The sequence below is a fragment of the Macrobrachium rosenbergii genome, chromosome 51 (genome assembly GCF_040412425.1).
Source record: "Macrobrachium rosenbergii isolate ZJJX-2024 chromosome 51, ASM4041242v1, whole genome shotgun sequence".
Classification (NCBI taxonomy): Eukaryota; Metazoa; Arthropoda; class Malacostraca; order Decapoda; family Palaemonidae; genus Macrobrachium; species Macrobrachium rosenbergii.
The window spans coordinates 31,096,675-31,121,368 of record NC_089791.1 but is presented as its reverse complement, the minus strand read 5'-3'; the positions used below and the strand labels follow the sequence as shown (position 1 = coordinate 31,121,368).

The window sequence follows — 24,694 nt, the reverse complement described above, 5'->3', positions numbered from 1 at the left end:
GTAGCTCCTTGGACAGAGCCATAGCTCTAAAATTAGAGTCTGTAGCTCTTATACTAGAGACTGTAGCTTCTTGGACAGAGCCCGTAGCTCTTACATTAGTCTGTAGCTCCTTGGGCAGAGCCATAGCTCTAAAATTAGAGCCTGTAGCTCTTATACTAGAGCCTGTGCTTCTTGGACAGAGCCCTAGCTCTTACATTAGTCTGTAGCTCCTTGGACAGAGCCATGGCCGTAAAATTAGAGCCTGCAGCTCTTATAGTCAAGTCTGTAGTTCCTTGGACAGAGCCCATAGCTTTTACATTAGAGTCTGTAGTTCCTTGGACAGAGCCATAGCTTTCAAATTAGAGCTTGTAGCTCCTTGGACAGAGTTCATAGTTCTGTACGCAGCCTGTGGTTTTAAGCCCATTCCATAAAATAACCACTAAACGAGATATTTTTTTTATTATGCCAGTCTACAAAAATTGCAAAAGATAAGGACACTTATGATGAAAACTTAAAAAAAGGGAGGTAAATACAATGAAATAGGGTGATAAATAAAAGACACAAGCGTTTAAAAACCTTTCATTACTCGACGCAACTTTCACACATAACTGTGACAGGAATATATAAGATTTAAGCCAGAGGCCGAGCGCTGGGGCCTATGAGGTCATTCGGCGCTGAAAGGAAAATTTGAGAGTCAAAGGAGGTTTGAAAGGTGTAACAGGAGGAAAACCTCAAAGCAGTTGCACTATGAAAAAACTGTTAGGAAAGGGTTAAGGACAGTAAGAGGGAAGGCAGAGAACAGGAACGGAGGTACAGTAAAAGGAGCGAAAGAGGCTGCAGCTAGGGATGCTGCACAAAGAACCTTAAGTAATGCCTACAGTGGCCATAACTGTAACGCAAGTAAATCTATTTGAGCATATCGCGACGCGCCGAGGGAATTCTCGAGACATCTCCGCGGAGTTCCAGCGTCCGTGCTTGAATAAAACTATCTATCACTTCCCATTTCCCCTTGAATTCGGCAGCAATCAAGTACCGACCTATTCCGTTCGCTGCATGTCTTCCCAGTCTATAGATGGTAATAATAATAATAATAATAATAATAATAATAATAATAATAATAATGCAGAAGTGTGTGCTACTAGAAACAGCGCGCATAGTGAGAAAAGTGATGGACTCCTAAGGAGGCAGGATGCAACCCGGAACCCCCCGACACTATAAAAACCACCCTGTCGAATAAGATGGCTAATAATAATAATAATAATAATAATAATAATAATAATAATAATAATAATAATAATAATAATAATAATAATTAACTAGTTCTCAACAGCGCACACTTCTTGTGGCCAAGCAAACATATTGCATGAGGACCAACGACCACAGAACTCAGACTGAAGACTCTTCATTGGCCATCAATAAGTTACGAGTTTTCTAACGTCTGTCAATAGAAGGCAGACAAATCTTGAGTATCTGACTGATTCAATAAGTAGAATGCTTTCCTTTTGCCCATAAATATGACAAAGTTTTGGTCATTTGTCTTCAGAGGAAGTAAAGGAGTTGGTATTTGCCTTAATAAGATGCAATATGATAACTGCAGGTCTGAGAAAACTAATTAGAACATTTACAAAACTAATTCGCAAACCTAATGTCTTGATATTCACAGCTACCGACATCAAAGTCTGATGGACCCTAATCTTTTCTTAGATTACTGGAGCACAGAGGTTAAATTAATACGGTGTATTCGATGCTTCATTGGAAAAAAAAAAGGAGCACTCTCTGACCTGACTACTTAATTACAAAGTAACTTCTGAGTTAATTACAACAAAAGAGTATGGTCCTCAGAGCTTCAGGAAACAGACCCATCTCCGACCTGACTACCCACTTACAAAGTAACCCTATAGAGCAGTGTTTCTTATCCTGGGGTGCTAAAATCAATTTAGGGGGTGCTGGAAATGCAATACATTTGAAAAATGAAAACGACCTCAAAATCAAAATATAATAATAATAATAATAATAATAATAATAATAATAATAATAATAATAATAATAATAATAATAATAATACGAAGGTAGAAGACGCTCTTTAAGGCAAGTTTTGTTGAATAAAATGGCTGCATTTTGCGGGCTGATTTTTATATTGAGTTTTCTCAATTCTTCTAATAATTCGAATTTCCTGCACATCAATATTAGTCAATAACTGTCCGATGTTCATGTTTCGATGGATGAAACAGCGTATTTCTTACAGAAGAAATTCTTTCTTTTAAAGTGTTACAGCAGGTTATCTGAGAATTTACATCCCAGGTTTCAGTAACCTGCTGTAATACTTTGAAATAAAGAATTTCTTCTGTAAGAAATACTCTGTTTCATCCATCGAAATATGAACATCGGACAGTTACTGACTAATATGGATGTGCAGGAAAAGCGAATTATTATTAGAACTGAGAAAACTCGGTATAAAATCAATTCGCAAAATGCAGCCATTGTATCCAACAAAATCATAATAATAATAATAATAATTATTATTATTGTTATATCTTATTAATATATATATATATATATATATATATATATATATATATATATATATATATATATATATATATATATATATATATGTATGATCCCAGTAACCAAATATATAGGGGTGCTGGACTGAGAAGCATTACTACAAGGGGTGCTGGGGTCAAAAGAGGTCAAGAAACTCTGCGAAATAAGTAAAACTTCATAAGAAGGGCCACGACTGAAAAAAAAAAAAATAAAAAAGGTCATTTGAGCACATAACTTCCCTCCTCGAATATCGCGCCAAGACCACCCACACACATTTTTAAGTATATAACGACTTTTTAAAATTGATTTGTTCATAGAGTAATCACTGTCGTAACGCTGGACCCCCGGACGCGGTCTAGGGGCAAGCCCACCACCCGATCGGCGCTGCGCCCTCCGAAGCGGACGGAGACGCGGATCTGGTCGAAAACCTGCTGGGGATCGGACACCGACAGCTTGATCTTGGCCTCGCCTTCCCCCCCGCCACAGGGCCTCTCGACGGCTGCCAGGACCAGGCACGGCGTGTCGACCTCGATCTCCAAAGGGCCTTCTCCCCCGCAGGAGTCCACTGCTGTTTTGCCGATTCTGGTCAGGGACGCGCCCACCGTCTGCAATTGAGAAAACAGCGTCTTTGAGTCTTGTTGTCCCTGGAGCAGCTTCTTTGCCTGTTGTTGCTCTGGGAAGTGGGTATAACGAGACTCTTTTGGGCACGAATGCCCCCAGTTCGTGCCAGGCCACTGACAGGTGACAAGGGCGCCTTTTCAAGAGACAGGTTGAGACAATGAGAGGATGTACAAAGGAAGGCAGAGAATTCCGACTCCTGGAGAGAAATGGCGCGAAGGACTTATCGAACCTGTTCATCCTCGAGTTCGCCACGCCCACACGGTATCTGTGAAGACCTGAAGGCTGACGAGAAGGCCGAAGGACCAAAGGGTAAACTCACGCCCTTGATCTAGCCTTAGCGTGGAGCAGGCATCCGTAGAACAATATAATTTAAATATATTGTATAAATGCCTCCAACGAGCACCATCTCTCATAGATAGAACAGAAGATTTAAGCCATGGCCAAGCGCTTAGACCTATGAGGTCATTCAGCGCTGAAACGGAAACTGATAGTACAAAGGTTTGATAGGTGTATAACAGGAGGAAAGCCTCAAAGCGGCTGCAGTATGAAATAATTGTTAGGAGAGGGTGGAAAGGGAGATGGAAGAAAGAAAATATGAACGGAGGTACAGTGAAAGGAATGAAAGGGGTTGCAACTAGCCCCCTTCGGAAGAAGGACGACGAAGGCTTAAAACGAATTTATCGAGGCTGAAAATGATGGGGCCAACCAGCTGCAATTTGGAGGTCTCTGTCATTTATTCTTCACCATCATGCTAATAAAAGTTTAACTGGTGCTACTTTGGCTTGTTATCTACGCGTCACCTCCGAGTTGCTAGTACTAAACATGGGTAATTTGCACGAGTCATTACAACTCTCCCTCAGGGTACGTTACTTTTCCAGAAAGACCAATTGCAAAACTGGGAAACACCTTAGGAACGTCTCGTTCTTAATGAAATACTAACCACAGATTGCGGAGGCTATTTTCTCGGGAGAGATTTTGATACCACGACGCCAGCCTCCTTTCCAACACCTGTTGTATTAACGTAAATATTTCTTCTTGTATTTTATGATTTACTTACATTATTAGCTATTTGTATATTAATTTGCTAAGTTATTTATTTATTTATTTATATTTTTAACAAGTAATCTCTCTCTCTGGGACTTCTTTCTAATCAACGCCATAATATTCATTGGAAGCTCGAATATCAAGCCAGTGGCCCCTGTTGTGGTGAGCTTTTCCATACGAATATGGTTCATCTGCTTAATAATAATAATAATAATAATAATAATAATATGATATACTTAGGCCCTCCTTGAATCGTATCATCAAACGGCCCACGGTAGCAGAATTATCGATGAATAAGGACAGAACACCACCTGATAAGTCTAGCCAAGAAGAAGAGCGTGGGAAAAACAAATGACGCGCGAGAAGCGCCCACTTACTTTGGAAGGATGATGACAGACAACATGGACGTCCTCGTCTTGCGTGACCACCTCCACCGTCTTGTTTTCGAAAAAGCGTCTCGTCATTTCGACGGTGGTCGCCGGCAGGACAGCGTATGCTAAGGTGGCGTTGACCGGAGATGGCGTGTGAGTTATCCAAGCCCTTCCGGAGGGTGAAAAAAAAAAAAAATTATATTAGGGGGAAGTACTCTACTAGGGGGACATTCTTCTTCTATAATAGCTGTAGCAGTTATCATCATAAAACGGTCTGTCGCTTCGGACTCACATGAACACGTCCAACTTCTTTCGCCCGTGGGAACGGGTATCCGCCAGCGTGTGCAGGCGTTCGTCACCGTTCAGAAACACGTAACTGACGTTCCGGTGGAAGATCCAAGAAGGCTCTTGGAAGCTCTCCTCCCCGTGGCGCAGCGTCAGCTCTCCCCGGTGTTTGGTGCTGACGGTGTATTCCCCAGCGAAGACGATCTGTCAGCAGCGGCGGGAGATTATGAGTCTATAATGTTTACCACTCGTTGCATTTTTCGGTTTGTACTGGCTCCAACTGTAGCTGTCATTATTACTGGATAAAGTTAAGCTGTGGTGCTAGAAACGATCTACGATCTGTTGGTATTGAAGAAATATCTGTCGGCGTTGGATAAAACCAGGACCCACTTATAAAAAACGATCCGTTGACGGTTATCAAAACAAATGAACATCGCTAGGTTTCAGAAACGATCTGGCAGCAGTCGAAAACCCAGGCTGCATGTCTCATCAACCTTTCATTTTACGTATCTCGAATATTGCTGAGAAGTCTGACAGAGTTTAAAGTTACCTATTAACCCATTTTAAGTTAAAAATGAACCGAAGCACTTGTATTGGCTTGGTACTGACGTCCTATGTTCAAAATTACCTGCGTCAACGTGGTGCCGACGTCCTTGTGGGTCACGTGACCCGGTTCGAGGGTGATGCCGGAGCCGACGACCACGATGACATCATCGAAGAAGAACCAGGACTTGAGGGCGCGCAGGGGGACGTAGGGGCGGTTGTAGACCATACTCGCCACGCCCACGATGCCGTCGGTGACGCCCCCGCTGAATTTGGCGTCGTTGAAGAACCTCCTAGAGTAACGGGCGTTCAGGTCGTACTGCAGAAGAAGGAGCAGCTCAGTTCAGTGAAAAATGGGGAAAAAATAATAGGAAACGCGCCTAAAGCCGATCCAAGCTACTGATAATTTGATTTCTGTTTTCAGTAATGCTCTTCTCTTTCTGTGAATAATAATAATAATAATAATAATAATAATAATAATAATTTATTTTACCCGTCTCTTGAAATGCTTAGGAAAATCACTATTTTTCCTCGCCAAAAGAAAAAAAAATGTTGAAAATATTCTCACTGGAAAATTATAACAGGAAATCGACCGAACCTCCTTTAATTAATATAAACATTTGTTTATATTAACTAAAACACTTGTGTAAATTTAGAAAAGAAAGGGGTTACTTTTAACCTACGAAAAGATTTCTAACTATAGAAGTCACGAGTCGCAGTTCAAGATCATATTAGACCGAAGTCGAGGATTGGCTCGAATACACGAATCCACGACTTCGTAGACGACGTAACGGTGCCTCCTTCTCCAGACGATGGCGTCAGCCACTGTAAATCTACGTCAACTTTTATAATGAAACCAGAGTAATGATTACTTACCCCTGGAATGTGTGTTGTGTACTGGTTGGTGACCGAAGGCACCCTGGCCCAGTCGTACACCTGGAAGACCTCGTTCCTTCGTGTCCCAAATTCTCCTCCGTCGATCAAGACTGTCATGAATCCATCGGCCTAGGAGAGAGAGAGAGAGAGAGAGAGAGAGGCTTAATATCCAAATTATGACTAGTCCTACCCGTGCTCCTTGGTTTAAAAATCAACTCGTCAGCTCGCCAGCAGTGGTCTTATTTACTTTGTTACTAAGCTAAGTTCGGTCTACATTCATTTCCAGAAAATCATGACTAAATGAACTCGGAGTGATCAGTTTAAGGCTGTGATTTTGCAGCTTCTCCTAGAATCTCCGATGCGTCGTGTAGAGAGGCCTGATGACAACTAAGTTTGATGCTATGGGTCTAGGAGAGGGTGTAGAGCCAATTGTATGTGTGTTGTGTATTCACGTATACAGTGTCTTTAATACACCCACCCGAACCTTGTGATTGATTTTTTCAGTAACAGAGCGGACTACTGCAACTCAGTCTATTATAAATTATTCAAGATTAAATTCAGGAATTTACATAATTATTCAAAAAATAAAGCTTTCAAGACTAACTTAGAAAAATGTTACACCTCGAGATAAGATTACACTTGTGTCCCAGTTGCACTGGCTGTTTATCAAAGCTACGATAACATGTGAAATATGTGTTTTGACTAATCTAACTAAAAACTCTGGCTGTACAAAGTACTGGACAGACCTACTGTACACAACACAGAAAAAGAATGGCGTCAGAACAAGACTGCTTATAGACGCACTTCAAATGCAAGTTTTAAAGCTTTCTCCTGATATCAGGAGGACTGAGAGTATTATGAATATTTTCAAGATGAAACTAAAAGCTTACTAATTCTCTGTTATGACAGCGTGGATCTGAGTGGGTCCTGTTTAGACCCTTTTAATGTAATCCATATCAATGTCTGGATCTTTTGAAAAACAATACCAATTATCTGGGTCTTTTGAATAATAATACCAAGTAGCTAGGCCTTTTGAACACTGATAATAATGGCATTGGCAGCGAAGACAAACCAAGACACCAAGATTAAGCCTACCTGAAAGAATCCGTGAATATTTTCTCCGGACGCCCACGATTCCGGCCGCACTGTCCGATTGGAGAGGATCCGGACGCTGGCATAGTACTCGCGTCTCTGGTGCACGGACAGATCTGTGCTGGGAGGACCCCAAGATCAACGCTGAGCCACGTAAATGATTGTGTGTGTTAATCTAATGTCTACAGACTATTAGTGACTTCACAGAGATCGTCAGTTTACTGAGTTACTGAAAGTATTTTCTTGTATAAACAGAATGTACTGGTCACTTCGTACCAGATAGGCCTAGGTATGCAATTGTAATAGCCACAGAGCCCCTCTTGGCTTCTCGAATTCTTCACACTTTTTGGGGAAATGCTTGTCACTACAAAGCCTGAGATCCAATGGAAGAACGTGAAGTAATTCTGACGTCCGTAGCGGTATTCCAACCCACATCCAGAGCATCAGAAAGAGGTCACGTTGCCGACCTGACCACGAGAAGGACGTGACTTCATTCTGATAATATAGATGTAGATCTGAATCCTGTTGCGGACATCAGAATTAACTCGAGAAGTCAAGAGGGCTTTGTGGTTATAGGAATTGCATGAGTTAGGCCTATCTAATAAAAAGTGATTAGTAGATTCTGTCTGTACAGAAACTACTTCATATTCTTACATTTGGATCTAAGGCTTCGTAGTGACAAGCGTTTCCCAAAAAGTGTGAGAAATTCGTGAAGTCAAGATGGCTCTGTGGTTAATGCAACTGCTTACATAGGCCTATCTGGTTTTAAAACGCGAGCAGTAGATACTAAATATCTATTTTTTTACGTTAATGACGGTTATTTAAATATATATTTTACATATAATAACGCTGACTATCAAGCGTCAAACCCAGGGAGCAACGAACTACAACGCCTTCTTCAGGAGAAAAGTCTGACGGAGGAAGCAGCTGGCGAAACTTACTAAAAGAAATGCCTGTGGCCCACGAGCGCGTATTCCGGGTCCGGAACGACGTTGGCGTACCGGTGCAAGACGCCCTCCACCTCCCTTGGTGACGCCCCATCCTATGCAGGCAGAGACCCGTCTTGTGAATCAGGCCCTTCCCGCCGTAGTGGGTGATGGTCTCCCCTGCGGAGTGGATCGAATTGAATGTGGGGTTTTAGGCCAAGGCACTGGGACTTACTCTTCAAAGCAGTTGCACTATGAATCGATTGTTAGGAGAGGGTTAAGGAGAGTAAGGTGGAAGAAGGAGAATGAGAAAGGAGTACAGTAAAAGGAGTGAAAGGGGGTATCGAAATAATGTTAAGTTAATGCCTAAATGCACCGCATGAGCTGCACTGACGGCATTAACCTCCACAAGTGGGATTTGGATTTGTTTGCGTGTGTGTGTTATTGTGATTTCAGCTGTGCTCACTTATGTTAACAATTAATTATATTTTTTAAAATTATACTTCGATGTGCGTGAGAGTTTTTTGTTATCATGAAACAAAATCGTCATGAACTATTTTTCGACTCTTCCTGGTCATCAGTTATAACATTACATTATATTTATACACACACACATATATACATATATACATACACACATATATATATATATATATATATATATATATATATATATATATATATATGCATAACTGGATCACGAAAATATGGAACGTGATGAATATATATAAACAGACAAAATCCACGAAGGAGAGAGAAACAACGGGGTACTGCAATTAAGGCCTTTCGACTTCCAGTCCTCAGCAGAGTCTGCCAAGTAAAGGACAAGAAGTCGAAAGGCCTTGCAGCACTCACTGTTTCCCTTTCCCTTCGTGATTTTGTCTTCATATATATATATATATATATATATATATATATATATATATATATATATATATATATATATATATATATATATATATATATATATATTTCACCACGTTCCATATTTTGGTGATTCAGCAATACATAGGCCTACATACACACACACACACATATATATATATATATATATATATATATATATATATATATATATAATATATATATATATATATATATATATATATATATATATATATATATATATATATGTATATATAAGGAAAGATATACGAACTATGACTGGTAATTAGAGGGGGGGTGGGGGGTCACACAAGGCGGAAACATTTCCCCGTTACCGTTTGTGATCTTCCTCCCGGCCAGGGTGGGTTCGATGACGTGGCCCCTACATATCCACTGTTGGCAGTCGAGGTAGGTCGAGTACAGCCCTTCGATGGTGTCCTCGTCGTAGTCGAGGTCCGTGCCGCTGAACCACGTCATCATCATGCCCACGTGCTGTCGACAGCAAGAACAGCACACGTCAGAGTGCAGCTTATACAATGCATCCCGCGTGCAGCTGACTCCACGGTCTAATGAGGACGTCTAGATGCAGAAACGTTTTATGGGGCGGGGCACCGATTTTCGTATTATACATACACATATATGTGTACGTATACCGAATCCACTATTATTATCATTAAGATTATCCTTACTGTTGTTATTGTTATTATTAATTTTCGTATACATACATATATATGTACACATTAATTTTCATATTATACATACACATTTATATACACACATATATTTAGCTTAATGCCTGTATATGAATCACGGTGATGTGATAAAATTTATTCATCTATATATGTATGTATACCAAATCCACTATTATTATCATTAAGAGTACTGTTATTGTTATTTGAAGGGGGTAGACCCTCTTTTAAACAGGTCTTATTAAAAAGGATGGCTGTATTATGCGAATTTATCTTATATAGTGTCTTTTCTATCTTCCTTATGATTCGCTTTTCAGGCTCAGCGATGTTAGTCAGCAACTGGCCGATATTCATGTTGGAAAAGGATGGTGTGCGGAATATGGGAAGTCAGACGAACGATTTCTGATTGGATATTTTAATAAAAGACTTCCCATATTCCGCACACCATCCTTTTCCAACATGAACATCGGCCAGTTGCTGACTAACATCGCTGAGCCTGAAAAGCGAATCATAAGGAAGATAGAAAAGACACTATATAAGATAAATTCGCATCATACAGCCATCCTTTTTAATAAGACCTGTTATTATTATTGTTATTATTATTATTTTTTAAATTCATCATTATTTCTATAGTATTTTTTAGTATGTATACCGAATCCACTATTATTATCATTACGATTATTGTTATTTTTTTTTTTTTTCCTTCAAATTTTATCATTATTTCTATAACAGATTTTTAAATTTTTTTCCCATTTTTATATTTCTCATTTATGTTATTATCTAAATCTTCAGTATTAATATTTTGTCATTATTTTTCATGGAGGGCACGTGCCCAGGTGCCCGTCCCCCCACCCCCGGCGCCCTGGATTCGCTAATGGTTGAATCTACCGAGTGATCTCGAGAAACTCGATATGGAATCCAAGACTCAGAGACACGTAAAAAAAAAACAATGAATCACGCAAGACGGGACTCGATCCTATCGCGTAACAAAGACGGAACGATCACAAACTCTTCTTCTACAATCGCAAGATGAAATCAAGACACGATTAAAATATACACTCATAGTAGCATGAGTCTTCAATTGGAGAAACAAATCCACAGAGCTTTCTGGTATCTGGTGGAATGGACTCCCGAAACCTCTCTGTTTTAGATTGACTTTCAAAAATACCTGTGGATTGGCTTCTCCACAAGGCACGATATAAATGCAGCTAAATCACTTATTATTATTATTATTATTCCCGCCAATTTATCCATTGTTATACTTTCTTTATCCTTGGAGTGACATCATCATCATCTCTCTCTCTCTCTCTCTCACCCTCAGCAGCTCCTTGCCGTAGGCCCCCGCATAAGGATTCCAGAGGATGTGGTTGAGGATGTTCCCCTCCTCCGTCGAGTGGTTCCCCCCGGGGTTGTGCTGATGGAGGCACCCGTCCGGCCTGGCGGGAAAATGCGAGAACTGAACTGATCATACAATAGCTGAGAGTTTTTGAAAGGTGTAACAGGAGGAAAATCTCAAAGGAGTTGCAGTATGAGTCAATTGTTAGGAGAGGGTGGACAGTAAAATGGAGGAAAGAGAATATGAAAGGAGGCACAGTACAAGAAAAGAAAGGGGTTGCAGCTAGGGACCCTACAGTACACCGCACGAGGTGCATTGACGGCGCTACTCCCCTACGGGGGAAAAATGCGAGAAGTGTGACCAGCCAACAGCTCGGTCAAACCAAGCCAATGGCCGGCTAAGGAAAATGCACATTGTTTTGATTTCGTACTGTGAAAATAATGATAGTTACATCGTTGCTATTTAATTCAGTAAAATATAATCAGGAATGCTTTTGTTACAAAGTGTGGAAATAACGATCGCTGCATCGTTGCTATTTAACATAACAAAATACAGTCAGGAATGTTGATGACTAAGATAATCTCAGCGCAAGAAGTGATTCGTCCATTAACCCTCTGCCACGTATTGAGCTACGGTGTGAGATTCTTTCATCCCCAGAGGCGAGATACTGTTTCTTTTCTGTTATTAAAATTCAGTCCCACACCTCCGGTCTGATACCGGATGAACAATCGAATTCAGCGGCAGGTTTTGCCAAGCTGTTCATGCAGGTGTTCTGACACTTGTTTTGTTGCGGATTAAAGTGGCTCTCAGACTGGGGGTGATTAGCGCCGTGGGGGGTAATAAAGCAGTTTCGGGGGGGGGGCGTAACGAGTCACTTTCTAAAATCAATAGTTCTCCGGAGTAAAATTCAGTAAATCTATACAGTAAATAATAATAATAGATAAATGATTAACTAAATACATTATACAGAATTATACTGATTAATTTTTATCATAACTATGCACGATATACCCCCAAACAATACCACGTTTCCCATTAATAATGCAGCAATAATGTCTTTATTTTCTAATAATTACCAAAGAAATGATGATCTAATTCCAATTTGTAATAAAAAGAACAACGATATTAATATGTTGCCAAAGGAATAACGTCTAAATTCTTTATTTCTTAAGACCGGAGTAAAAGTAAAACTAACTCCCTGCCTACAACTACCTTACCGCTGCCCTCGGGGGTAACGATACCAAAAAGTATTGAGAACAGCTGCTGAAGAACAACAGCTGTTTGCGACTTAAAATTAGATTGAAACACCAGCTTGCTTTCCGTACAATCCCACCTCGGGTAACTACGTAGGCGATGACGTGTCTTAGAGGTACTACAGTACCTACTCCTTATGGCAGTTCGCCTGCTGACGCAGTAAGGGGTAGACAGAGCTTCGCCTAAATGGGAGATTTTGGGGGGGGAAGTGAGCCGACTTTCATTCTCTTGGCCAGGTTGGCCTTGCGTACACTGACGTTTATGCTGCAGAGGCCCTTGGCATGGGCAATCTGTGCTTTCTACGCGAGGCCTAGCTAGGCCTACAAGAAACAAGAAAAAATTAAGTGGAGGAAAGAAATTGGGGATTAGCTTCCTCAAGGATGGAAGACTGTAAGTCTGGGAATACCAAGGTAGGAGGAAGATTCCCTAGCTTATGTGAGAATTGGTGGTCTGGCGAGTGTAACATAGTTGCCTGGGCAGAGCAAGAACATGTGTTCTTCTCCACCCCGCCAGCGACCCACTATAGTCAATTACCCACCAGGTCACTAGCGGATCCAAAAAAATTTCATTAGCAGGGCACCAATTTTCATATACATACATACATACACACACACATATACATATATATATATATATATATATATATATATATATATATATATATATATATATATATATATATTTCTATAATAGATTTTTTATCTTTTCCCATTTTTATACTTCTCATTTATGTTATTATCATCTAAATCTTCAATATTATTACTTTTGTCATTGTTTTTCATGGGGGAGGTGGACGTGCCCAGGTCCCCCGCCCCTGGACCCAATAGTGGACCAGGTACGTGATAAACTTCTCAGGCAAGAGTCCAAACGGAATTTTCGGGACATACGCCTAATCGATAAATAAATACAAGTTATTATGAATGACACCCACCCCAATAACATGAGAGTGAACCTGAGAAAAGGCAGCTTAAAGGGTGTAACGACGGGAGAATGAACAGTAGTAATCCCAGTCACTCACCTGACTCCGTTGCCTCGGTAGGGGTCTCTCTCAGCCAACTCCTTGTGGAGTTTGACCCCAACTTCCTTGTGGACCTGTCTGTACGTCCCTCGAACGAGGCCCTTCGACCTCGCCCAACATCGCCCTTGGCCCAAAATTGCCCCCTGTAATAATAATAATAATAATAATAATAATAATATTAAGTAAAAAATGAGCAGCAATCGACTTTTCTGTACAGCCGCTACAGCGTATAATCAAGGCCAACTACAACAGATCTACATCGTTGCCAGAAGCACGATTATGGCTAACTTTAACCTTAAATCAAATTAAAAAAAAAAAAAAGTAATGAGGCTAGAGGGCTGCGATTTGGTATGTTTGATGATTGGACGGTGGATGATCAACATACCAATTTACAGCCCTCTGGTCTCAGTAGTTTTTAAGATCTGAAGGCGGACAGAAGCGCGGAGAGAAAAAAGTGCGGACAGAAAAAGCGGAGAGAAAAAGGTGCGGACAGAAAAAATGCGGACAGAATAAAATGCGCACAGAAAAAAATGCGGATAGAATAAAGTGCGGACAGAAAAAGTGCGGACGGACAGACAAATCCGGCTCAATAGTTTTCTTTTACAGAAAAATAAAAATAATAATAATAATAATAGGCCTATGTTTAATATCCAATTTGAAAGACGCAAACTTATAGGTTTAAATGAGAGTCTCTCACCTGCAAAATGACTGTCTTCTTCTTCATTAGTCCAGACAGGACCCATGGTTGTATTTACCCAGTACCTGAGAAAAACGAAACAAAAAAAAGGAATAATTAAAAATTAGAGGAAAATCGGTCTATGGGTGAAGATGACCAGAGAATTGGGAGACTATGAATAAACTAGAATAATGTGGCATTACAATTCTAACCAATAAAGGCATCGTTCTGGACTACAATGCTGGTATTTGGTTTTATCTGTAGTCCCGAATTTTTATATGTTAAAATGTAGTCAAGAAACTAATGGAATTATTTTAGTTTACCATTAATTAGGTCTACGTTTTCTTTATTAGGCTATTTTATTATTCAAAGAAAACGACGGCATTTGAAACGTATCGTAAATTACAATAAATGTTACTTTTACCTTATTGTTACCTTTCTTTTTTTTTGTATTTGTGGTTGTTTCCCTTTCTCTCTCTCTCTCTCCAGTCAGCAAAAGGTCTCATACTTGAACAGTAGAACGCTGTTAAATCTGGCTTGGTGCATACGGTGGTACAAACACCATCTCTCTTCCTCAATCTGTCTCTCTCCCTCTTTCTCTCCTTCTCTCTCTCTCTCCCCCTCTTTCTCTCTATCTCTTCCATCAATCTCTCTCTCTCACTATCTCCCATCAATCTCTCGCTCTTACTATCTCTCTTTTTCTCTCCATAAATCTCTCTCTCATCCTCAATCTCCCTCTTTCTCTCTCACTCTCCCACCAATCTCTCTCTCTCCCCCCCGTCAATCTCTCATCTCTCCTCAATCTCTTTCACTCTCCCACCAATCTCTCTCTCTCTCTCCCCCCATCAATCTCTATCTCTCCCTCAATCTCTCTTTCTCTCCCTCACTCTCTCTTCTACTTACCTGTCAAGGAAATCGAGAATCAGCTGACGGTCGAGGATACCCGTGGCGAGGACGGCGCCCTTCCACATGTTCAAAGGAACGCCTATTAAGTGGCCCCACCAGTTAGGATCTGCAGGAGGAGAAGGGTGTCTTCCGTTATTCCTTAGGGATTCTCAACTTCCTAGATTTAATTCTTGGTTATTTTTTGTCTAATATTATTATTATTATTGAATGTTATTGCTGCTTCAGCTGCATTTATTTTGTAGAAGACTTTTTCTATTTTCCTTATTGCGGACTTCTCTTCAGTGGAGGTGCGTGCTAACAGCTCGCCTATATTTGTCATTTCATGGGGGAAAAGTCAAAATCTGGATTCTGCTTCTTTATATATTCTATACAGTTGGTTCTATACAATTGTTGCCGCGACGCGTTTCGACAGACTCTTCTGTCATTCTCCAGCGGAGCTAGTAGAGGACTGGCAGATTGCATAGGTCCTTCTGAATTTATACACGGGCTTCAGCGGGGGGTCATGGATGGCGAATTCTGATTGGTTGCAGTCAGCGAACTTCAAGCCAAATTTCTGCGGCGAAGCTCGATCCTGACAGATCTTCGCAACCTGGGAATGTCATTCATTCCAGCGTTCCCATTGGCCTGCCGTTGCGTGATGTCATGCCGGCTGACATCATCGGTAGTTTGGCTGCTATTGGGCTGCGGATGAATGATGTCATTATCTACTCTTTCTGTCGTAGTCGGGGGATTGTCTCGAAGGGCGCCTCGCTCATCAGGGGCATCTCCATTCTCAGGGTTGTCGTTTTCAGGTATTCGTTGGATTTGGCGGGTGTTCTGCATTATTCTGATGAGCGAGGCGCCCTTCGAGACAATCCCCCGACTACGACAGAAAGAGTAGATAATGACATCATTCATCCGCAGCCCAATAGCAGCCAAACTACCGATGATGTCAGCCGGCATGACATCACGCAACGGCAGGCCAATGGGAACGCTGGAATGAATGACATTCCCAGGTTGCGAAGATCTGTCAGGATCGAGCTTCACCGCAGAAATTTGGCTTGAAGTTCGCTGACTGCAACCAATCAGAATTCGCCATCCATGACCCCCCCCCCGCTGAAGCCCGTGTATAAATTCAGAAGGACCTATGCAATCTGCCAGTCCTCTACTAGCTCCCGCTGGAGAATGACAGAAGAGTCTGTCGAAACGCGTCGCGGCAACAATTGTATAGAACCAACTGTATAGAATATATAAAGAAGCAGAATCCAGATTTTGACTTTTCCCCCATGAAATGACAAATATAGGCGAGCTGTTAGCACGCACCTCCACTGAAGAGAAGTCCGCAATAAGGAAAATAGAAAAAGTCTTCTACAAAATAAATGCAGCTGAAGCAGCAATAACATTCAATAGAACCTGTTTAAAAAAGGGTCTGCTGCCAAATTATATTATTATTATTATTATTATTATTATTATTATTATTATTACTATTCAGAAGATGACCCCAATCATTTGGAACAAGCTCACCAAAGGGGCCACTGACTTGAAATTCAAGCTTCAAAGAATATTATTTAATTATTATTATTATTATTATTATTATTATTATTATTATTCAGATGAACCCTGATGAACCAAGCTTCCAAAGAATATTCATATTATTATTAGCAAGAACCCTATCCATATGGAGCAGGGTCACTGACTTGAAATTCAAGCTTCCAAAGAACCCAATATTATTTTATCATTATTATTATTATTATTATTATTATTATTATTATTATTATTATTCCAGAAGATGAACCCTATTCATATGGAACAAGCTCACCAAAGGGGCCACTGACTTGAAATTCAAGCTTCCAAAGAATATTATTATTATTATTATTATTATTATTATTCAGGAGATGAACCCAATTCATATGGGACAAGCCCACCAAAGGGGCCACTGACTTGAAATTCAAGCTTCCAAAGAATATGATGGTGTTCATTTGAAAGGAGTAACAGAAAGTAACAGGAAAAATACAAAGAAGAGATCTCTCATCAAAAAAGAAGAAAATCAATTAACAAATTAATAAATAAATAGATAAAAACCTAAGTTCTGCGGACAACTTCTACCTGACGAAATCTCTACCTGGGACCTGCATTATCAGACGGGGAATTACTATCTCGCAGTAAGTACAAATAAGATTAATCTGTTACCAGTCATTTAGCCCAAAGATGTCCGCAGCATTACGTGACATCTATGTTATGTAATAGCAAGAGTCGCTAAAAAGAGCAGCGGAATTTAGCCAAGTCATCAACCCATTTGACCCGGACTGACATTCCACATAGCTTGTCGTCAAGGCTGAAGAGCTGATGAGAGAGAGAGAGAGAGAGAGAGAGAGAGAGAGAGAGAGAGAGAGAGAGAGAGAGAGAGAGAGAGAGACTTTCTTAAAGGGGGAGAAAAAGAGAGACTTCTTAGAGAGAGAGAGAGATTTTCTTAAATAAAGAAAGAGAAACTTTCTTAAAGAGAGAGAGAGAGAGAGCTTCTTAAACAAAGAGAGAGAGAGAGAGCTTCTTAAACAAAGAGAGAGAGAGAGAGAGAGAGAGAGAGTCAAAATACTTAATTCCGTTAAAAATAGACATTACATACACTACAGCGCTAAATCTATACGTAATTCTATCAATTAAACAGAGAGAGAGAGAGAGAGAGAGAGAGAGAGAGAGAGAGCAAGGACAAGGACAAGGACAACCACCTGTGTTTGGTGGAGCATCGTACGTGATGTATCGGAAACACCGCTCGGCCTCCGCAGTCAGGTTACCTTCGCCGTGAAGTTGGTGATAAAGGAGGGCAGTCTGGCGTCTGCCGTGTGCCCTGAAGGACTCAGAACCGTCTTGGCCGTACTGAGAAGGAAAATGAATAAGTAAGCAACTAAATAAGTGAATAAATAAAAAATTAAATAAAAAGGTAAGTAAATAAATAAGTGAGGTTCCAGCAGTTCACCTTAGGGAACTCCTAACTATATACTTGACCTCGCTTCAGGATAATTCTCATGGAATAAATAGGTAAATTAATAAATAAATGAACATAAAAATAAATAAATAAATGAGGTTCCAGCAGGTCACCTTAGGGAACTCCTATCTACATACTTGACCTCGCTTCAGGATAATTCTCATGGAATAAATAGGTAAATTAATAAATAAATGAACATAAAAATAAATAAATAAATGAGGCTCCAGCAGTTCACCTTAGGGAACTCCTAACTATATACTTGACCTCGCTTCAGGATGGTTCTCATGGAATAAATAGGTAAATTAATAAATAAATGAACATAAAAATAAATAAATGAATGAGGTTCCAGCAGTTCACCTTAGGGAACTCCTATCTATATACTTGACCTCGCTTCAGGATAATTCTCATGGAATAAACAGGTAAATCAATAAATAAATGAACATAAAAATAAATAAATAAATGAGGTTCCAGCAGGTCACCTTGGGGAACTCCTAACTACATACTTGACATCGCTTCAGACTCATGGAATAAATAGGTAAATTAATAAATAAATGAACATTAAATAAATAAATGAGGTTCAGGATAACTACCTACTTGTTCTAATGGAGTAAATAGGTAAATCAATAAATAAATAAACATAAAAATAGATCAATAAATGAGGTAGGCTCCAGCATTTCACCTTAGGGAACTCCTAACTATATACTTTACCTTGCTTCACGGTAGTTCTAGACAGGATTATTATTATTATTATTATTATTATTATTATTATTATTATTAGAATGAAATTGAATAAATACGTAAATAGATAAATAAATGAGGTAGGTTTCAACAGTTCACCTTAGGGAACTCCTAACTCTATACTTGACCTCGCTTCAGGATAGTTCCAACCACCTTAAGGGTTATTTTTATTATTATTATTATTATTATTATTCATATATTAAACCCCTATTCATATGGAACAAGCCCACCAAAGGGGCCACTGACTTGAAATTCAAGCTTCCAAAGAATATGATGGAATGTGATGGTGTTCACTTGAAAGAGGTTACAGAAGATAATACAAAATACATAAAGGAGAGACGAGTGATTAGAAAAGAATAAAATAAGATAAATTAATAAATTGGTGGATAATTTAAAAATACAAATAAATTACTATAATACAAGGTGAACTGTTATTTCAGTTATGCATTTCATCTTCGCTGGAACTTCTGAAGTTCTAATTGCACAATATCCTCTAATATTATCTATATATATGGCAAAACACAAAAGACTAAGAATTTGTATAGATCCTATAGAACAAATAAAGGAAGACACGTGAATTAATTAATCTCTCTCTCTCTCTCTCTCCAATCAGCATATTGCCTCGTACATGAAGCGTGGAACCCTGTTAAATCTAGCTTGCGTCATACATTGGTACAAACATCCCCCCCCCCACAACCATTCTCTCTCTCTCTCTCTCTTACTTTTTAACTGACATTCTTCTATTCCATTCAGGTTCGAACGAAATCACCGTTAACCTCTACTACCTGGATATAACTAGGCCTCTCTCTCTCTCTCTCTTTCTCTCCCTCAATCTCTCTCTCTATCTTCCTCAATCTGTCTCTCTCCCTTAATCTCTATCTCTCTCCCTCAATCTCTGTCTCTCTCTCTCTCTCCCTCAATATCTCTCACTCTCTCTCTCCCTCAATCTCTCTCTCTATCTTCCTCAAGCTGTCTCTCTCCCTCAATATCTCCCTCTTTCTCTCCCTCAATCTCTCTCTCTTCCTCAACCTCTTACTCTCTCTCTCTCTCTCTCCCTCCCTTAATATTTCTCTCTTTCTCTCCCTCAATCTCTTTCTCTCTCTCTCCCTCCCTCAATATCTCTCTCTCCCTCCCTCAGTATATATATATCTCTCTCTCTCTCCATTTACCTTCAGATCCGAAAACGACCCGTCAGGTAGAAGCAGTGCTAAAATCTCCTCCGGCCTCTGGTGGTAAGTCTTGGCGAGCGCCGTCTCGTACATCCGCTGGAAAACAATGTCCGCGTCGTCTGCCAAAGCATTCCACGCCTGGAAGGACTCAGTAATGTTGTACACAAGGAGCACCCTGTCCCTCGAGGGTTTTATCATAGTCTGAGATCAATTTTTTTTCTGTGGTGTGTTCTCTTCATATTTTTTTTTTTTTGGTACTGAAATCTGTTGCTTGTATGATTTTAAAAGTAAAATAGTTTTTTTTTTTTCAGTCTCTCCTTATTGAGAGAATAAAAAAAAATGATAAAAATTGTTGTACACAAGGAGCACCATCTCTCGAGGGTTTTCTGTTTATTAAGAGAAAAATAAAAAAAAATTGATAAAATATGATTTATTTCCCATCCAATAAATGGTGTCTTTATCAACTGCTCTCTCTCTCTCTCTCTCTGCCAGCAGGCAAGCTCTACAATGTACTACAGGTCCCGATAGAGAGCTTTGATAACCTGAAACCATTCCATGAGGAGAGAGAGAGAGAGAGAGAGAGAGAGAGAGAGAGAGAGAGAGAGAGAGAGAGAGAGAGAGAGAGAGAGCACCACTGTATGCAGCAAGCCAGATTAAACAGCGTTCTACTGTTCATGCATGAGACCATTTGCTGATTGGAGAGAGAGAGAGAGAGAGAGAGAGAGAGAGAGAGAGAGAGAGAGAGAGATTCATGCAATAAGATCAACATCGGTCTATAGGTCAGGTTAAAACAGCACTGTACGAATACATATGTCGATCGGGGAGAGAGAGAGAGAGAGAGAGAGAGAGAGAGAGAGAGAGAGAGAGAGAGAGAGAGAGAGAGAATAATTTTCCTCGTGAGTGGTCTGCATAAAATTGATCTTGCACTGGTGACCTTAGATGATGACTGACCTTTGCAACCGAGAGCTAACTTACAGGGTGTTGAGGACATACCATTGGTACTGAAGGACGGGGATTGACAAAATCCTTTTTTATAGTCTACGTGAGCTGGAGGAAATTACAGCGATTTACCTACAGGATAGTTCCTACTCTCTCTCTCTCTTGTTACGGAATTCAGGGAGTTTCTCGCTCTCTCTCGTTAGGTAATTTCTCTCTCTCTCTCTCTCTCTTGTTAGGGAATTCAGATAATTTCTCTCTCTCTCTCTCTCTCTTAGGGAGTTTAGGGAATTTCTATCTCCCTCTCTCTCGTTAGGGAATCCAGGGAATTTCTCTCTCCCTCTCTCTCTCTCGTTAGGGAATTCAGGGAATGTGTCTCTCTCTCACACTTTCTCGTTAGGGAATTCAGGGAATTTCTCTCTCTCTCTCTTGTTACGGAATTCAGTAATTTCTTCTCTCTCTCTCTCTCTCGTTAGGGAATTCAGGGAATCTCTCTCTCTCTCGTTAGGGAATTCAGGGAATCTCTCTCTCTCGTTAGGGAATTCAGGGAATTTCTCTCTCTCGTTAGGAAATTCAGGGAATTTCTCTCTCTCTCTCGTTAGGAAATTCAGGGAATTTATCTCTCTCTCTCGTTAGGGAATTCAGGGAATTTCTCTCTCTTTTTCTCTCCATCACACTTAAACCGAAAGATCATTTGCCTGATGACCAAGCAACTACATATTCAAACGAATTCGAATAATAACTAAGCTAGCCAAATGATAACTAAGCTAGCCAAATGATAACTAAGCTAGCCAAATGATAATTAAGCTAGCCAAATGATAATTAAACTAGCCAAATGAGAATTAAACTAGCCAAATGAGAATTAAGCTAGCCAAATGATAATTAAGCTAGCCACGTAATAACCAAACTAGCCAAATGATAATTAAGCTAGCCACGTAATAACCAAGCTAGCCAAATGATAATTAAGCTAGCCAAATGATAATAAAGCTAGCCACGTAATAACCAAGCTAGCCAAATGATAATAAAGCTAGCCACGTAATAACCAAGCTAGCCAAATGATAATTCAGCTAGCCAAAACAGAGCACACAGACCCCGACAGCATGTGGAAGGCGTAGCTGCGTTGGTGTCCCCAAGTAGTCAGCGAAATGACGCAATAGGTGTTGGAATGCAAAGCGTGTCGAGATGGGGATGGTCTGTACATAATTCACTGATTCACACACACACACACACACACACACACTTACACAGATTTACATGTGTATACATGCACATGCACACACACACACACATATATATATATATATATATATATATATATATATATATATATATATATATATATATATATATATATATATATTGATTTTTCTGCTGAAAACGAAGCAGAAATCTACAAATGAAAAACTACTTTTTAAGGGGAAATATCGTCCACGCAACAACACTCATTTCATCCTCGGCAATTTTTCACAGACAAACGCACAAACGCAAAGAGCTATCTACCGAAGACTGGGCAGCGTAAAATGACAAATAAAATCTTTAAAAAAATCAAACTAATAAAAAAAAACAAGTCAAACTACCTTTTTACGTTTAAAGCTAAAACGAAAACAGGGAGAGTGTCTCTCTCTCTCTCTCTCTCTCTCACTTACCAGCAGAATCAGACAGATCGCCTTCGTTCCTGAAGAAGGAGAAGAAGAAGAAGAGGTCTTCAGCGCCAACCGCCCCATTGCTACGAGGGTGACCGAGTAACTAGCAAATGCACGCAGCGAACGAGGCGAGGCAACGGCGGGCACGCGATGATGATGCCAGGGCCGCAAGAGCAGCCCAATAGCAGGAGGCAGGAGGGGCACATGGTGCCATCGTACTCCGGGGTATCAGTTACACGGGGTTTTACGCATTAGCTATTAAATCATCGGTGGTTAACCCCCTCCCTCTCTCTCTCTCTCTATCTGTCTGTCTGTCTCATTATCTTTCTCTATATTTATCTATCTATATATATCTCTCTTTTTCTCTGTCTCTATCTGTCTCTCTCTCTTTCTCTCCCTCTCCCTCTCTCTGTCTCTCTCTCTCTCTGCCTTTCTCACTTTCTCTCTATATATCTATCTATCTCTCTTTCCCTCTCTGTATCTCTGTCTCTCTGTCTGCCTTTCTCTCTATCTATATCTCTCTCTTTTTTGTCTCTATCTGTCTCTCTCTCTCTCTCTCTTTATCTCTGTCTCTCTCTCTCTCTCTGCCTTTCTCACTGTCTTTCTCTCTACATATCTCTCTATCTATATATATATATATATATATATATATATATATATATATATATATATATATATATATATATATATATATATATATATATATATATATCTTTTCTCTGTTTCTAGCTGTCTCTCCCTCTCTCTCTCTCTCTCTGGACATGCTCTCAAATATACTTAATTATCTGTCTCCCTTCTGCACCCAGGGCGTACTCATTCGCCAAGGGCCCCCTCGCTTTATGCCACGAGGAAGAATACCCCCTCGTGTGCCCAAGGAGAGGAGTAGGAGGTGGAAGAAGAAGAATCAGTGCGACCTAATAATGGTCCTTCTTCTTCTTCTTCTTCTTCTTGACCCGGTTTGAGCTCCGGTACGGGTGGCGTTACGCGGTGCTACTGATACGCTATAAGCGATCTGTCGACGAAGCCTCTCTGACTGACAGATAGACGGACAGAGAGTCGCTGGGAACGGCGTCAGGTTTCGCGATTACCTTTGGGGAAGATCGCAGCTGATGAGAAGAGGACGATTTTTTGTGTTTGTTGTCGAACTGGATGCTTGTTTGTTGATTCGTTGCCTGAATGGACGCACAGACACTTTGCTTCTTTTAATATTTATTTGTCGATCAGTTGCCTGCACGGACACACACACACACACACAAACACAAACACGCACACACACACATACAATACTCAGTTCGTTTGCTCCTGAACACGAGAACTAATTGCGACATAGAATGCTCCATATTGTCCAGCTTTATTCGAGAAACATTACCTCAAAATAAATCATTCGAGAAACAATACTTCTATACTAATTAATTATTCGAGAAACATTACTTCATAACCAATTAATTATTCGAGAAACATTAACTTCAATAGTAATTATTTGAGAAACATTGCCTCAAAATAAATAATTCGAGAAACACTGCTTCAAAACCAATCAGCTATTCGCGAGACATTACCTCAAAATAAATAATTCGAGAAACATTACTTCAAAACCAATTAATTATTTGAGAAACATTACTTCAATACTAATTATTTGAGAAAACCTCAAAATAAATCATTCGAGAAACATTACTTCAAAACCAATTAACTATTTGAGAAATATTACTTCAAAACAATTAATTATTCAAGAAACGTTACTTCAAAAATAATTATTCACTGAAACATTACCTCAAAGTAAATAATTTGAGAAACATTACTTCAAAACCAATTTATTCGAGAAACATTACTTCAAAACCAATTTATTCAAGAAACATTACTCCAAAACTAATTATCTATAAAACATTACCTCAAAATAAATAATTCGAGAAACATTACTTCAAAACCAATTAATTATTCGAGAAACAATACCTCAAAACTAGATACTAATACTAATTATTCGAAAAACACTACTTCAAAATCAATCAATCATTCGAGAAACATTACCTCAAAATTAATCATTTGAGAAACATTTGGAGAAACATTACCTCAGAACTATATACTTTGAAACTAAATATTCGAGAAACACTACTTCCAAACTGAACAATCAATCGAGAAACATTACCCCAAAACTAATCAATCGAGAAACACTACTCCAAGGTCAGTCCATTATTTGAGAAACA

At 39.7% G+C, this 24,694-nt stretch overlaps 1 pseudogene; it reads right to left on the bottom strand.

Moving 5' to 3' along the window:
- Positions 1-544: 544 nt before the first annotated feature.
- LOC136833272 (chondroitinase-AC-like) lies at positions 545-22,818 on the bottom strand (annotated as a pseudogene).
- Between the last annotated feature and the right edge of the window lie 1,876 nt (positions 22,819-24,694).